The sequence below is a fragment of the Lonchura striata genome, chromosome 4 (assembly GCF_050655825.1).
Source record: "Lonchura striata isolate lonStrDom1 chromosome 4, ASM5065582v1, whole genome shotgun sequence".
NCBI classification, from domain to species: domain Eukaryota; kingdom Metazoa; phylum Chordata; class Aves; order Passeriformes; family Estrildidae; genus Lonchura; species Lonchura striata.
The window spans coordinates 48,470,592-48,486,864 of record NC_140706.1 but is presented as its reverse complement, the minus strand read 5'-3'; positions in this window follow the sequence as shown (position 1 = coordinate 48,486,864).

The following is a 16,273-nucleotide window of genomic DNA, read 5'->3' as shown; positions in this document are numbered from 1 at the left end:
ATAAATCATGCAGCCTGAGAGGGTTCCCCATTGCTCTTGTAGTGACCTGTGTGTGGCACTTCCTTGCTGAAGGCAGCACTTCCAGCTCCTTCCAGATACGTGTAAGATTGGTGCTAATGAGAGGGAAGGAGAGCTGAGGCAATGCAAAGGTGCTAGGCTTGAGGAAGAAGCAGCTGATGGATATATGGAAGCACAAAGGACAGAACTCATTGTGTAGCTGTCCACTAAAGCAAGCCTCAGGAAAAGTAGCAGAATTAATCTCAAAGGACCTTCCACCACCAAGCTCTTATTAATAATAGTCAAGCTACTTATTCTCTTTTGTAAAACTGGCAGTATTTTTTCTTCTTTAAATACGAATATTTTGAAAATAGCTGCCTGAGAGCAGTGAGAAACATAGAGCAGAAACATCCTGTCTTCTTCTTAATGAAGTTTACCATGGTGTCTAATTGGCTGTGCTTGGAGATGTATAGGCTGACTAGGACAGCAGCAGCATTCTGAATGAAGCCACCTTTCACAAAGCCACCCATTGCTTGTCCTTTGATGCTGTTTAAATGCAATGACTCTGCAACTCTGGTTCATAGGAAGATTTTTTGAAAAAGGGTAAGACAGACTGTCTTTTAAATGGTTCACCTCTGCAAGCTGAAGTAGAAAAATAAATTTGTAAACAGTGATTCACAGTAATTATCTGGATGGTTTTCCAGTAGAGATTTATGTTAGAAGTATGTGAAAGTCAAAGCATGAGAAAAGGTTAAAGAAAATACCTCTAGGTTGTGTTCTTCAGGCATTTATCTAATAATCATTTCCTTTGGATGCTTGTTTTGTTACATAAATGACTAATGTTTATAAAGCTTTTTGGAAAATATGAATATAAACAGCGTGCAAGTGCTCACTGTTGTTATTACACATAAATCATTGTATTAACAAAAGCAATGACTTGTCTCAGGCATGGAGCCAATCCATCTCACACTGGGTTTGATAGGATGCATCTTGTGACTTCAATGAGGATCGATTTGGCAAGGTTCAGTCCATTTTGCTGCTTTCTCCTTTCATCCCAATCCATTTCATTTTAGTCACTTTGTTTTGGAATTTTATTACCCAACATTTAATGTTTGATTACAAAAACACTGCTTTAAAGAGGCTTTTTAAGGTGTTATATTCTGGCTGCACTAACATCCCTTGTATTTGTTCTACCAAAGCTAGCAGAGTACCTCTCTAACTTTACCAGTGTGTTATGTGTAGCAACTTTTTATTGAGATTAGATCTCACTGTGCTGTGTAAATTCCTTCTTCCTCTGTAATTTTCTTAGCAGATACTATTTTTCCTGTATAGATATACCATCAATCAGCTGCCTCTTAGTTCCAGCATTTTTAGTATTCATATACAGGAAAGTTTAGTAGCATTAATTCAGCCCTATGTCAAACCCAAGTAAAATGGCTGTGACCTAGATAGACATGTGCTTCAAGAGCATGAGTTGTCTTTTGCCCTCATGGTGTTACTGTACAAAAGTATTAAGAATACTCAGCTGCCTGTTTCACTCAAGTACAACAATGTCAATGAGCACCCAGAGCCTTTTTGTGAAACTTGGGGGACTGAGCAGGAGATTCAGGCATGTGGCACAGAGAGCTGTGGACTGAGCAAAGAATCTTTGTGTGTGCACATGGGAACATGTCCTTGCTTGTCTGAAGTTATTATCTGACATGTTTTGTCATGTAGAGTGTTGAAGTCTGTCCCTTGCTCACCTTTCTTGTACCATTGTTGCCTGGAACATGTTAGAAAACAATGGAGACACCATACAGAAACATCAGCTTGGAAAACTGAGACCTCAGCTGGTGGCAGTGGTGATAGAAATTTTATTTTAATTTTTATTGTGCAATTCATTTATCTCTCCTCAGGCTTCTCTTCACATCTCTGTGGATGACATGAAAGGCATAAAATTCCAGTTATGAGATCCATACAATATCTAAATCCACTTCTATCTCTATTGTTTGTGAAGCCTAGTTTTTACTTCAGTTTGTTCTAAACAATTAGGGAGGAATAGAGGGCAGTGGAGAAAAGCAATGAGTTAAACTATTGGACAGAAAAAAAATATTTAATATTTGGTAACTAATGCAAATGAAGTAATGCTGAACTGCCAACTGTGGCAACTATACATAGGTGTGTAAATTATTAATAAAATTTCCTGGTTTGAAGATAGTAGTTGAAGAATAATTTATGAAGCTTTTTTTCTTCAAGGGGATGAAATGATGGTAGCTGTTCACCTTGTGTTTCTGCCGTGCTATGGTTATAAGTAATCAAATACATTGTTAGAATTGGCCCTTATTTCAGCACCAAAGATGTTCACTTGTGTTTCGTTTGTTGAGTGGGGATCTGTGCAGACACAGCTTGCACAACTACTTGCAGAAATTCTTGTAAGACTTGAAACATAATTAACAACAAATACTGAAGCAGCATTTGGAAACTTGCAGTGAAAGTGGAACAGGCAATAAAATACCTGTTTATAATTTAAGAAATAAACAGAATATAAGTTGATTTGCATCCCTGTCATTGTTGGAATGGAACAACACGCTTCCAATGGAAACACCACAGTGGGCTAAAGTGACAGGCTTTTCACAGCTTTCATTCCTTGTTGATTGGCTGAGAAGTTCCCAGTAAATAAGAACATGAAAAAGAAACAGGGGAACTTGAAGCACAGCACAAGACAGCTGTCAGTGCTGCTAAGGAGTTAAAGAATCACAGCCTGGAGATAATTCAGAGGTACTACCTTATGCGTCCTGCTTAACCCTTGGCACCAATCCACTCTCTACACCACAGCCTTCTGAACAGCTATATGGATGGAGGGAAGATGGTTGTGAGGGATAAGTGAAAAGAAAAATAGCTGCAATCAGTGGTCTTCTGATTCCTGAGTGCCCTACTAAGCTCTAGAGAGTACAGCATTATTATAAGACCTAGTTTCTTTTCTGTTCAGTACCATTTTTCATGTAGTTCCTGTGGAATGAACTACAGCAGAATAACTGTCTGTAATTAGCATCCAGCTCTTATTCTGGCAAAGATCAGGATGAGTTTTGCTGCTTTTGTCAGTGGAAGCCTTGATAGGTCCTTTGCTCTGCTCTGGAGGTAAGAAATAGTAATGACTCCAGTGGAAAAGGGCTGTAAGATGTAAGAGCTGCCAGGGAAGTAAATGGGTGTCAGCTGAGCAACTTGGTGTTCAAGAAGAGGGGCTAGAGTGTAAACCATCCACATTAAGCAATTGCGTAAGAATAGAATGGCCCCAAATTTGTTGACTAGGCAGAGCTGGGAGCCCAGTGTAGTACTGAAAACTTCACCACTTACTTCTCTTTGACACTTTTCTTTGTCTATGCTCGGTATCAAAGCTGGACTACGAAAAAAAAAAAAAAAAACAAAACCACTATTCCTGATGTATTCTGTTAAAAGAGTTACATCGTCACCAAGTCTTTGTGTCTTGGTTTCCTGTCAAGGGAGAGCTTGGAGGCTCTATTGTGACAGTTCCTAGAATAAAGTGTGATGTGCACTGTACTGCCATGCCTGCTGCAGACAAAAGTCATTCTCTGCATGAAGTGAATGCTCACATGCACTAGCTGGTTTTGTCTGATAGCTACACAATACTTGTATTTTTTGTCTCCTAAAGGGAAAAACTAAGTGAAATTTAATTTATTAACTAAATCCTTTCTTCTACAGATTATTTTCTGCAAAAAATTGCACCAGAAGTGTCTCGTTTTCAGTGCTGAGACCTTTCTGTTTAGTTTACTTTATAATATCTTTTTCTACTATTTATGATGATTAGTTATGCTTTTTATTCTTAAAAAATATTGAATGTAGATATTCCCTGAATGGGTACATTTTTATTTTCCATTCAGAGGATATCTGAATTCAGTTTATCCCTTCTCACCTTTTGGGTGCTGTGAAAATTTAATTGGTCTCTTAATTTATGTCTGCATCCGTGTCTCAGTTTTATTTACTCATTTTTGAAGGGTCAAAGGCGATAGATGGTGAGCTTTTTAAAGTGAGTGTGTCTATATTGTTTTGATATTGGTTTGACTACATTTAGAAGTAGTTTCAATAACAAAAGGTACTGCATTTGTAATGCTCTTCATACTAGTAAAGAAAAAGTGGTTATTTCTTCTACTTCTCCAGTTGGGAAGACTAGGAAACTCTGACTGTAACTAATTCAAAATTACTGCCAGTGTGATTTTAAAGATTTCTTGTGTATTTCCATGACACTATCACAAGGGTCAACAAAAGCAGCTACATGATGCAAATATCATTTGCATCAAATGCAGGGAGGCATAAAAGTAATTCTTATGAGCTGTAAGTAGGGAGGGTGTGGAATTGTATCTCTGTAGGAATTATACAAGTACTTTATAACATCAGAGAAATAACCTTTTCTACTTGGATCTGCAACCTAAATTATTATCTTAAGAGCTAGTGTATGATAAACAATGTTTCTAATTTCTAATTCTGTAACAGAATTTACAATTTATGATTTTCAGTCATTCTCAATGCTGTTAATGCTGATCATGTACTAGCCAGCTGGCTAAGAGTCCTAATCAACACAGGGTGCAATTGCTGTGAAATCCTGTATCTTGCTGGGAACCGTAGCTTCTTAAAAGTCTGGATCATGGTGCTGCTCTGGACTTCCACTCTTCTGTTGAAAGTGGGCCAGTGTCCATTAAATGACTGAAGAAAAAGCAAAGCTGGAACAGGGTGAGTTTGTGGCCCAGAGATAAGAGCACTTGTTTGAATGATCTGTGTCAGACACCTCAGTGTTGATCTCTGTATTTCATTAAATGCCAAACTGAATATGTAGACAAGTGTTCTTGGGATGGAATAGGTTGCAATGCAACAGGTTAGTGTCTTAGTATATGTTGAGATCATGAAAGAGAATGGTCAGCCCTAGACGTATCAAATATATATTTTGGTGGTTGGGGAATATGCCTTTTGAAGTGTTTGCTCCCTAGGACTAGAACATGACTCAGCAAGAAGGAAAGCATATCATAAGATTTGATAAAACACCTAGTTGCAACATATTTCTATGCAAAACTGAGGACTGGCATTCTAGTAAGTGATATGGATGCACAGAAAGCTATGCAAAGTTAATGAAAGATGCACCTTGTTTCTTCTGGCACCTTCTTGTTCTTGTGCCTTATGTGCATTCTCAGTGAATTACTGTGCATGATCACTACCTTGAGAAAAAAAGGATTTTGAGGAATTTGTAAATTCCATTCATAAATGACACTACTCACCTTGTATTTGCCATGCTGGCTACATGTAAGAACTAGTTTGTTGTTAGAACTGACTTTCTTTCAAATCAAGAAATATGTTTTGTTTTATTCTGTGTAATCCCAACTGCAGACAGTAATTCTTTATGTAATCATTGAGAGAAGTAAGTCTTTACCACACTTGACAACCCCTGAAAGACTAACAGCAATTTCTGACATTTCATGAAGGTCCAGGTATTTAGGTATGATAACAGACTTTAAAAAAAGGAACACATTTTTTCTTTCAAAAAAAGATGAATTTGTGTCAGAATAAGAGAGAAAAAATGAGTGACACTACTCAGTAATCCATTTTCCCCCCTGCTTTGGGCTTGGTCTGTAGCAGCACTTCGGATTTTTCTTTCTTTTAAGTAAGCATACAACTGAACCCTTGCTAGTGTCAAGACTGAAACATTTCATACACAGAATAATTCCTCCAAAGATGTCACTTGCTGAAAAGCTCAAAACATATTTACATGGTTGCTCCTGGAGTAAACTAACACCACCGCCTTCAACAGAGTGAAAAAATGTTTTTTACAAAAAAAATTCTTGGCCTCACCCAGAGTTCAAATAAACTACAGTTTCAATTCTATTATCAGTCCATGACACTAATACTACATATTTGTGCCTGTAAGACTTCAAGAACCAAAACAATATTTGGATCTAAAACAGACCTGATAAAAGGGGCAAAAATGACATTGGTTGACAGGTGGTCCAGAGAGACTGTGAAAGAATGAAATTTTGACGTTTGTACTTTGTTTGAGTATTCTCCTGCACTTTCTGTCTTTAGCACTCCACAACTGCATGAGTACTCCACAACTGCTATTCTGAGATTTAACAAGTGTAGTTAGGATGATATGGCATTACTTTGTGGGAAGAAAGAACAGTTTAAAATTGGACAAAGAAAAGGATAAATTCATTAAGATGCTGACACTTATTACTGTCTGAAGCAAATGAAATTAAATAAAAGATGCTTGATGTTTTAGCTGGGAGGAAGCAGTGCTAATAGTCTTTACTTGAGTAATTATGGTAATAGAAAATTCCTGCTGTGATCAGTATTTATTAGATGCTAATATTTTGGTAATGCTCCATATTGCTGTTAAAATCTAATTGGTGGTACTTTTACAAATAAAGCCAAAAGCATATTCAAAGGGTGGTATTTACTGATGTTCCAAATAAGCCATTTAGAAGATTTATTTTTTTTTTGCTTTCTAAGTATGTTTCAGCCTTTTGCTGTTCCTTGCAATGCTTTGAAAAAAAATGCCTAAATTCTAACTGGTTCTATTCACTCAGGTTTTTTTTTCTTCCTAATAACCAGTAGGCCAGATGGAAGAATTGTGATTAACTAGTCTGTTCTTTTTCAGAATATCTCAAACAACTGAGTTCTATCCATGAATTTCATTCAGGAAAGGAGATGAGCTCCCTCCAAGGCAGGACCACATATTTTTGGATAATATTCAGTTTCACTGCAATAACTCCAAGTTCAACTGCATTCTCAGGTAACCTACTACAAATATTTGTTTCCTTGACTACTCCTATTAGGTGGTCCCATTACCTAGGTATAACCTCTCAAAAAAGTCTATTCCTGTCTTCCAGTAGTATCCTCTACCAACAGTCATCTGTGAGATTATTAAATCCACAGCATCCCTCTTAAACTCCCTCATTTTTTCTTGATTTGTTCCCTGCCTGATCAAACTGTTCCCTCTTTTATTACCATTCTCAAAGCCTATGGGCAGATTTTCAAACATTTTAGTGACTTTAGACCTTTCAGACTGAAATCTTTGTTTCTTCTCTGACTTGTAGCCTATTTCCATCTGTGTGCTTGCCTCTTCTGATTGTATGGACATTTGCATTTGCATTTTGTTGTTTCCCGTATGAGAAATGAGAGCTTTCTTCTCAGTTATTGTATCATTAGTCTCAAGAATTTGATGCAGCCAGGAGTAACACCTGAAAAGTTCTGGGACAATATTTGGGTACATTTGTTGTCAATTTCAGTCAAGTGTTTAAGGCACATGTGGGACCTGTGACCCTGAGGAGATATAGCAAGCCACGAATGTTGCTGAATTTCACAGCATGGTTCTGCATCATGACACACTAGAGATTTTTAGTAAACAGCTTAGACAAATGACTTATTTTCCAAAGCCATCCTCCGCAGAACATCTGAAAATTTCCCCTGTGAGCCCTGCAGCTCTCAAAATCAATATGAAAGTTACTATGAAAATAACCTAACTTTGCTAGTGAGAACATAGAATTGTTTAGGTTGGAAAAGATCTTTATGATCATTGAATCTAACCCTTTAACCATGACTTCCAGTTTCACTGCTAAACCGTGTCCCTAAGCACCATATCTCCTATATGCCCCTTCAGATTTTTCTTGTCTCTTAAAGTTGTAGCTACTGAAAGAATATACACTTAGAGTTACAGGAGCAGTATTAGAAATTCTGCTTGGATTAATAATCCAGTGGATAAAAAAAAAAAAAGAAAGAAAGAACAAGAGTGAAGAAAAGTTTGCTTATTACTTTAAATAACAAGAATTCAAGAATTACAACTTTCTATGAGGACTCTTGACCTACTCTCTTGACAGATCTCCCATGACTTGGCTATTTATTAAGGTAGCTCACTATGTTAAGACCATTGTCCATTAATTTAGTTATATTTTGAAATTATGCTTTGAAGTTCAAATTCCTTAGAAGGGGAAAAGAATATTTTATTTTTGGCAATGAAGTAGATGCAGGGGTTTGGAAAGAACAACTGTTTCTTACTAATAGTTTCACATCACAGGTCAGACCATATATAGGTGTAAAAAAATTAGAAAAGAAGCTGTATGAATTAAATATATAACATTAAAGATCACTTCATCCACATCTGTGTTAATCAGTGACTGAAAGCTGAGTATATTATAGAAGGATTAGCAGCTATTTCCCAAATATATTGCTTTTTCTGTAACTGTCTTGGTTTGACAAGACAGGAGTCTGTGAAGGAGGGCAAAAGCCTCCTGTGCAATGGAGAAGGTAAGCCCCCTCCCTCCGAATTACTAGGATTTTTAAATTAAAAGGCTCTCAGGCAAAGATATGGGAATGGGAGTAACAATTCTTTACTAGGAGAAAACTAGATAACAATTTAAAAAGGCAAATGCAATCGGTACAAACAAAACTAGTGATAAAGTCCACAACCTGAGGAGTCAGGGTGTTGGTAGCAGTCTGGTTGAAATGACAGCTGCTCCTCTTGCAGTGGCTGATGAATTGCAGCTGCAGTGGTGATCTTTAGAAGGGTATAGTTTTCTCTGAAGATCTGGTGGCAGTGGGGCCGGTCTTCCTCTGCGCCGGGGCCGCCTCCGAGCTCCGCCGCCGCCGCCTCACCACGCTCCAGCCGCTTCTCTGGGAATCCCGCCAAAGGAGCTGCTTCTCTGGGAAATCCTGCAGAGAGAGCTGCTCTGTCCCCCAAAAGGTACCCCTTTATACAATAAAAGAGTGCTTGGCTTCCCCCTCTGGGTGGGACCCCTCACAATGGGATGGTGTTACTTTACCAGCCCTGCAGTGAGTCAGTCAATGGCCCATTAACAAACCATTACCTCTTCGGAGCAAACCATTGTTCGTGGCAGAGATAACAAACCTGCCCAACCTCCAACAGATGGCAAATAGAATACAAGCTTATCTTACAACCCAGGACAGTAACACTGAGCTCAGTCATGCCTTTTTTTCCATCAACAGTTAATAAGTAGAGATAGTATAGTCCCATGTGGCAGACTGAAAGCTAAGGAATCGGGAAGCATTCACTTCAGTTTGAGAAATTATGTGCTGGGATCCCACTGCTTTTGCAATGTAAGAAAAGTGACCTGAACCCTACATCACACATCCAAAGAGAACAAGACCATTTTGTGTAAAAATTAAAATTGGCAGCAGGAATTTACCCATGACCTCAAAATCCCTGCACAGCTTCTGCCTCTCAATGGCCAAATGGGCTGGAGTTGGAGCTACTGGGTCAGAATTGGGTCATTGCTACAAGGTTAGTGCATGGGAATATAGTTTAGGAGTTCCAAGATGGAAGGCTTGTAGGAGGCTTGCTTCAGGGATTAGTGAAAATAATTGGATTGAGGGACTAGTGTGGAGTATAGAGATAAAGGTTGAAGCCCAATTGAAGTGGTCTGCAATTACCATCTCACTCTACTGTCCTGATGACTCAAATTCACATGATTTTTTTTTCATATACTGAATCACCAATTTGATGCTCTGAAGGGACCTGAGAACTTCTGAGCTATCAACAGTGAGTGGAACATTTTTACACAAAATTCCCTGTAGATAATTCTCCTTTGTGTGAACATTCACTCTGAAGGTAGAAAGAGGTTTTATATGACTACGTACAAATGAGGAAAACAGATATTGGAAGACAATGTAATCTGGTATATGGGATCAAAACTGACAAGAAAATGAGCTGATTTATCAGTGGTAGTGGGTTCCCTTCCACTAAACAGGTTGACTGAATTGATCTGCCAGGAAAGAAGAGAATTCAGATGAATGGACATCAGGCAGCTGGTGTGTGATCCAAGAGTGCACAAACCAGATGGTTGATCCTAGGAGAGGAAGGGAAGGACTAGATATCTACGCACAATAGAGATGACAAAGGGGAAAGAGTAGCTGATAACATTATTACAATTACAAAAGAATTTTAAAGTACTGTCATGGAATGGGCTCAAAGCCTCACAGGTTACCTACTATGGTTCAATTATGTTCTGTATCAGTTTATTTGTTAGGAGATAAATGTGAAATTGCAATTCATTTGCAATTGATGCTTAAGGCTGGTAGTCAATAGGATATATTGGTTCAACTAAACTAGCTTTAAGGCTGGTTTAGATTTAGTTGGTCTACCATTTAGGCTCAGGCAAGATATTTCAATATCTAGACAGGAATGAAACCTTACCCTCCAATAAATTTTCTATGGTACTGATTTTCAGTGTGTTTCAGCATGTGAAAAATATCAGAGGATATGTCTAATAGTTTGTCTTTAAACTATAAATAACTATTGTTTTGCATATTTTCATAAATAGGATTGTACCTTGTCAATAGAAGTGATATTACTTCTTGATAAAAATATAAAAGATGGAGAAAAGGTAGAGATTAAAAAAAAAAATCAATGCTTGGTATTTTATTGACATTCCTATAAAATCCTAGTTGAATCTGAGTTTGAGCTAGCTTGAATAGGGCTAGAGTAATAAGCCAGAACAGTTAATGTAACAGGCAACAAGTAGCATCAGTCTGTCTGGAAATTAGTATTAGGAAGAGTTTTATTGAATGTCTCCTTATGTAAGCACTCAGAGAAAGTATTGGTAATAACTTAATGAAATCTGAAGGTAGTACTGAAATGATGAAAGAGGTGCTCACAATAGTTGAAGCAGATAATAAAATGTTAATTATAGGAAAATACAAATTATATAGCTGAGGAGGATCTGAGCAATGCCTTACAAAAACTCACATACATGAGTGAGAAGAGACTCACATATGAAGTTGAACAAAGAAGATCTCAGGTGAAAAAGTAGTAGTAGAAAAGTAGTTGAACAAGGGAGATCTCAGGTGACAGAAATGTGGTTGATTACAATGATAATTTATAGTGATGCTGTGAAGATAACCCACTCAAACCTGACTTGCTGTCCAACAGCATCTAAGGTAGAGAACTCTGTATGGCACTGATGTGACAAGTCAGAACAATTTATTATCAGAGAAATAAAAAACCATGGGTATTTCAAAGACTCTGGAAACCATCCTGTGCTCCATTCTATGCTAGTAAATTCAAAGGTGAATTCTGGAAAAAAAAAAAAAAGAAAAGAAAAAAAAAAAAGGCAAAAAAAAATTGTTCTCCACAGCTTCTCTAATACTGATGTACATGTATTGAAATTACTTATGGCAGGTTGAAAATAAACAAAGGGAAAAAACCCATAACACAGTACTAAGCTATGTACTTCCTTGCCACAGGGTATTGCAGGCACTAAAGGTTTTATGGTGTTCAGAACTGATTGCATATATTAATTGAAGAAAAAATTATCTAGGCTGTTAAAAGAAATATGTCAACTGGGGTCAGGAAATTTTAGAATAAGAAACTAAAAGCTAGGTGTCAATTCTTGGGAAATATATTTCTCATTTTATTTCTACTTTTCCTTAGGAATCTTCTGCTGGTGTTACTGAGTACAGTGTACTGACCTAGACAGAGCTTTCGTCTGACATTTTGTGGTTGGTTCCATTTTCTCGCTAAATCTTCTTAAACCTAAAGCTCTACTTTATCTAAACTCAGTAAGTAATCCTCACCATTGCAAATCTTCCTCTTTACCTTCCAGGGTTTATAGAAGTGGTTGCTCAGTCCATGTGATCCACAAAACAATAAGACACCAGTTTTTCACTAAATGGTCTCATTTAAAAGGAAGACATTTTTCAGGGAAGAATAAGACTACAAATAATCAAATAATCAAATAATCAAAAATAACCTTACTTTAATATGCATTTTTTGGCTACAATTGGGAAAAATGTATTATTCTAATATGTCACACATCCCTTCCTTGCAAGTTTCTGTTTTCCTATGCTCCTAATCTCTTAAAAATTGATATAAAGTGATGAACTGAAACTGCAAATGAGATGAAGCAGAAGTGTCTAATCCCTTCTTTGCCTCAGTCTTTAGTGGGAAGATGGCTTATCCTCAGGACAAGCCCTAACCCTCACTCTAACTGTCCTCCTGGGCTGATGGATGGTGTCAGGGAGCAGAATGGTGCCCCTGTTATCCAGGAGGAGGCAGTCCGAGAACTGCTGGGCCGCTTCTATGTTCATAAATCTGTGGGATCAGATGGGGTCCATCCCAGGGTGATGAGGGAGCTGGCAGATGAGCCTGTGAAGCTCTCCATCATTTACCAACAGTCCTGGATCACTGGTGAGGTTCCAGATGACTGGAAGCTGGCCAATGTGGCACCCATTCACAAAAAGAGTGGGAAGCAGGATCCCGGTAATTATAGACCAGTTAGCCTGACCTCAGTACCGGTAAGGTCATGGCACAGTTTACACTGTGGAGGGATAGGTCGTGTTTGACCAACCTGGTCTCCTTCTATGACCAGGTGACCCACCAGGCTGTGGATGTTGTCTGTTTGGATTTCAGCAAGGCCTTTGCCACTGTCTCCCACAGCGCGCTCCTGGAAAAGCTGCAGCCCACAGCTGTACGGGTATGACAATAGTTACAGGATCATGGCCTAAAATTTCATCACAGCATCTGCAACCTTTGATAGTGATGTCTGCAAAAAGCTCATAAAGACCTGGAGCTGTTTTTTGGGACCTGAAAGATAGAAATGTCCATTCCAAAATATGCAGTTTGTCTTCCCATTCATCACTCTATTGACACTACCATCTGCATGGTATTTCATCATCTCCCAGAATAAATAATTGCACATACACAGAAACATCTATCCTGGTAAAAAAATTAGATGTCAAGGCCAATTCAACTTCTTCTACAGCCTTTTTTGCTGCAGCGGTCAAATATCTTTCATCCCTGGGGCAGACTTCTCGGGGGGAAATACATTGACAGCCTCAGGCCCATCATCCTCCTGTTCCTCTACTTCAGTTTTTTGCTCGAATTCCTCTTCCTCCAATTCCTCCCCTCCATCTTGTTCTGCTTTCCATTCCTTCAATGCCTTATACAACAGTCTTCAGCTAGTAGCCAAATTGACAACCGTCTTATCCCTCTTAGATATCACATCCTATAGTCTCTTCCCAACATTTTTCCATGCCCTGATACTAAAGGTAGTGTTGGCAGCAGCTTCAAAGTCCTGTGATTTACACCATATCTGTAAACTACAAAGGCATAATCAGAAGCTGGAATATTTTTCCTTTACAATAAGGCTTTCCACGTGGACAAAACAGTCTTTTCCTCATTTGATAAATTATTTTCCATTATTTTTTCCCAGTTGCTCACCTCAAATGAGATGGCTGAATTAGGTGTGGACCTCTGCAGCCTTCTTGTTGCCTTCACTCATTAGGGTGCCTGGTTGTACCCTTCAACTTTTTTCTCTTTTTTTTTTCTCCTTTTTTTTTTTTTACAGCCCTGTTGTAATCACGGTGGATGGTCACCCAATGTTGCCATTGAACCCCATACGGCCAAAGCACTGGGGCTCAGTCAGAAGGCTGTTTAGGCTTATTTATTAAAGCAACATGTTGCTTTCATAGTTTTACAAGATGTTTACATTTACTTATCGAACATATACACTGCACATTGGTCGTAAACAAAAAATAAAACTTTCAATAGGTGAAAGGAGCCACGCCACTGTGTAATGCAATCAAACTCCAGATCTTCTTGCTTACACTTTTCTCTCTCTCCCTGAGTTGTCATCGTGATAGCCTTGGTAAATTCCTTGAGAGAGATATGAGGCCTTCCTTATCTTCCAGAAGCCTTCACTAGCTCACTAGAACAGCACAGAAATGTCTTTCCCACAGAGTATTGAGTCTTTCATTAGTAAATTTGGGGATGACACTAAGCTGGGAGTATGTGTTGATCCATTGGAGGGTAGAAGGCTCTGTAGCCAGACCTGGAAGGGTTGGATGAATGGGCAGAGTCCAGTAGGATAACATTTAATAGGTCCAAGCGCTTACTCCTGCATTTTGGCCACAATAACCCCCTGCAGCGTTACAGGCTGGGGACGGTGTGGCTGGACAGTGCCCAGGCAGAAAGGGACCTGGGGGTACTGGTGACAGCAGCTGAACATCAGCCAGCAGTGTGGCCTGGTGGCCAAGATGGCCAAGGGCATCCTGGCCTGTGTCAGGAATGGTGGGGCCAGCAGGAGCAGGGAGGTCATTCTTCCCCTGTACTCAGCACTGGTGAGGCTGCACCTTGAGTGCTGTGTCCAGTGCTGGGCCCTCAGTTTGGAAAGGATGTTGAGATGCTGGAGTGTGTCTAGAGGAGGCAACGAGGCTGGTGAGGAGCTTGGAACACAAACCCTGTGAGGAATGGCTGAGGGAGCTGGGGGTGTTTAGCCTGGAGAAAAGGAGACTCAGAGGTGACCTTATCACTCTCTACAACTTCCTGAAGGGTGGTTGTAGTCAGGTGGGGGTTGGTCTCTTTCTCCAGGCAGCAACTGAGAGAACCAGAGAACTGAGTCTCAAGCCGTGCCAAGAGAAATACAGGTTGGATATTAGGAAAAAGTTTTTACAGAAAGAGTGATAAAGTACTGGAATGGCCTGCCTGGGGAGGTGGTGGAGTCACCATCCCTGGATGTGTTTAAAAAAAGATTGGATGTGGCACTTGGTGCCATGGTTTAATTGAGGTTTTAGGGCATGGTTTAGACTCGATGATCTTGAAGGTCTCTTCCAACCTAGTGATTCTGTGTGATTCTGTGATTCTATGAATTATTAAACTTAGAAAAAAGCTCCAGGTTTATAGGCCCTTAATATTCCTTGAGGAATGGTGTGCTTTATTTTGAATAAAATAGCATAGCTTTGATGAATGTCTATGATTTCGTGTCATACAAAGAACATTCTGCTTTTCTGGATGAATTTAAAAGCATCCGATGTAGACAATTTCCCAGAAAAACTAATTTCTTTTTAGTCCTGTGGTACAGCATAAATGTCCTGTTATCTCTGGCAGAATTATTGCATAGACAATACTTACTTTGTTGCTGTTCATAGGCTTATTTTTCACTAATTCCATCTGTATTGCTACAGCGAAAAAGCTTGTGGCATTATGTCCCCAGGATTTTCAAAACAAAAAAATAAAGCTGGTAAACTTCAGGGTAACTCTGATAGTCCTTCCTGAAATGATGTGAAATATTATTGTATGTGATCTTACCAGTGATCTGCTTTCCTAACTTCTTAATCTAATATGATCCTCATTTACAAAAATTAACTGCACTAAAGTGAGCTGAACTGAACACTTAGTGGTGAGTCATCTGATAGAAATTTGCACACTCAGTGGTGCAAATAATAGACTGTAAATTCTATGCTAAAATTTCATGTCCTTTTGTGTGCTTTCTCAAATTTCTTAGCCTAAACTGTTGTGTGTTTGCAAAGCCTCTGTTTCTTTCTGAAGTAGAAAGAATGAAAAGGCTTTATTGGGGTGAATAAAAGGGGCTGCTATCTGCTATATTTTCATTGATATCAGACTGAATTTCCTCAAAATAAATATGTTGCATAAACAGTGATTGTCTCAGTATATTTTTGGCTTAAGAGACAAATTTTACTGTTTCCTATTATGAGGTTAACTTTTATCTGAGTAGGAGAATCACTAATTTTTAATAGCTTAGTGATAGGATTACTTCCAAAATCATCAGGAAAAAAATAGTATTCTCCTTTTATATGGTACTCTGCAATTAAATTTAAGTGAAATCTAGACTGAAGTATATGTACAGAAAATTAATAAATACTAGTGTCAAATATAAAAGAATATGAATTTAACAATCAGTTAAATCAGAGGGTTGGAAGAGTTGAGGGTGAAAATATTTTTTGTTTGCTGTAGGCAGCAATTGATTAGGGTATACCTCACTTTCCAATTAGTGGATAAAAAACCCATTTCTATCCAAGTAGGGAAGTTTTGACACAAACAAAAATCTGATGTTAATCAGAGAAAGGGCAGAGGTTTGGAGGGATCAATATTCTGATCTGGCATTCCACACTCCCACCTCCTTATTGCAGTGTACTAGAGCAGAGTTTGTGACATTCCAAGCCTTTAAAACACTGTAAAAATAAGTCTCTGCAGTCAGGTGTTTCAAACAAAGATTGGGCATCGGGGAAAGGGGGGAGAAATGTTTCTCTAATGAATTCTGAATCCCTAAAGATATCTCAAGTGTCCATGAAAGATCCATGGGGAGATTGAATAAAATCCCTAAAGATCCAATTGATTTTTCAAGGACAGTCCTCTCTGGTCAGACAACCAAGAAATCCACCTGAATGTGGTGGGTACATTCTATCTGTAGCTTTTCAGTCTAGTCAGTAGTAGTAGTCAGTAAAGAATATGCACCATGAGTTGTATATTTAGTAGAAAATT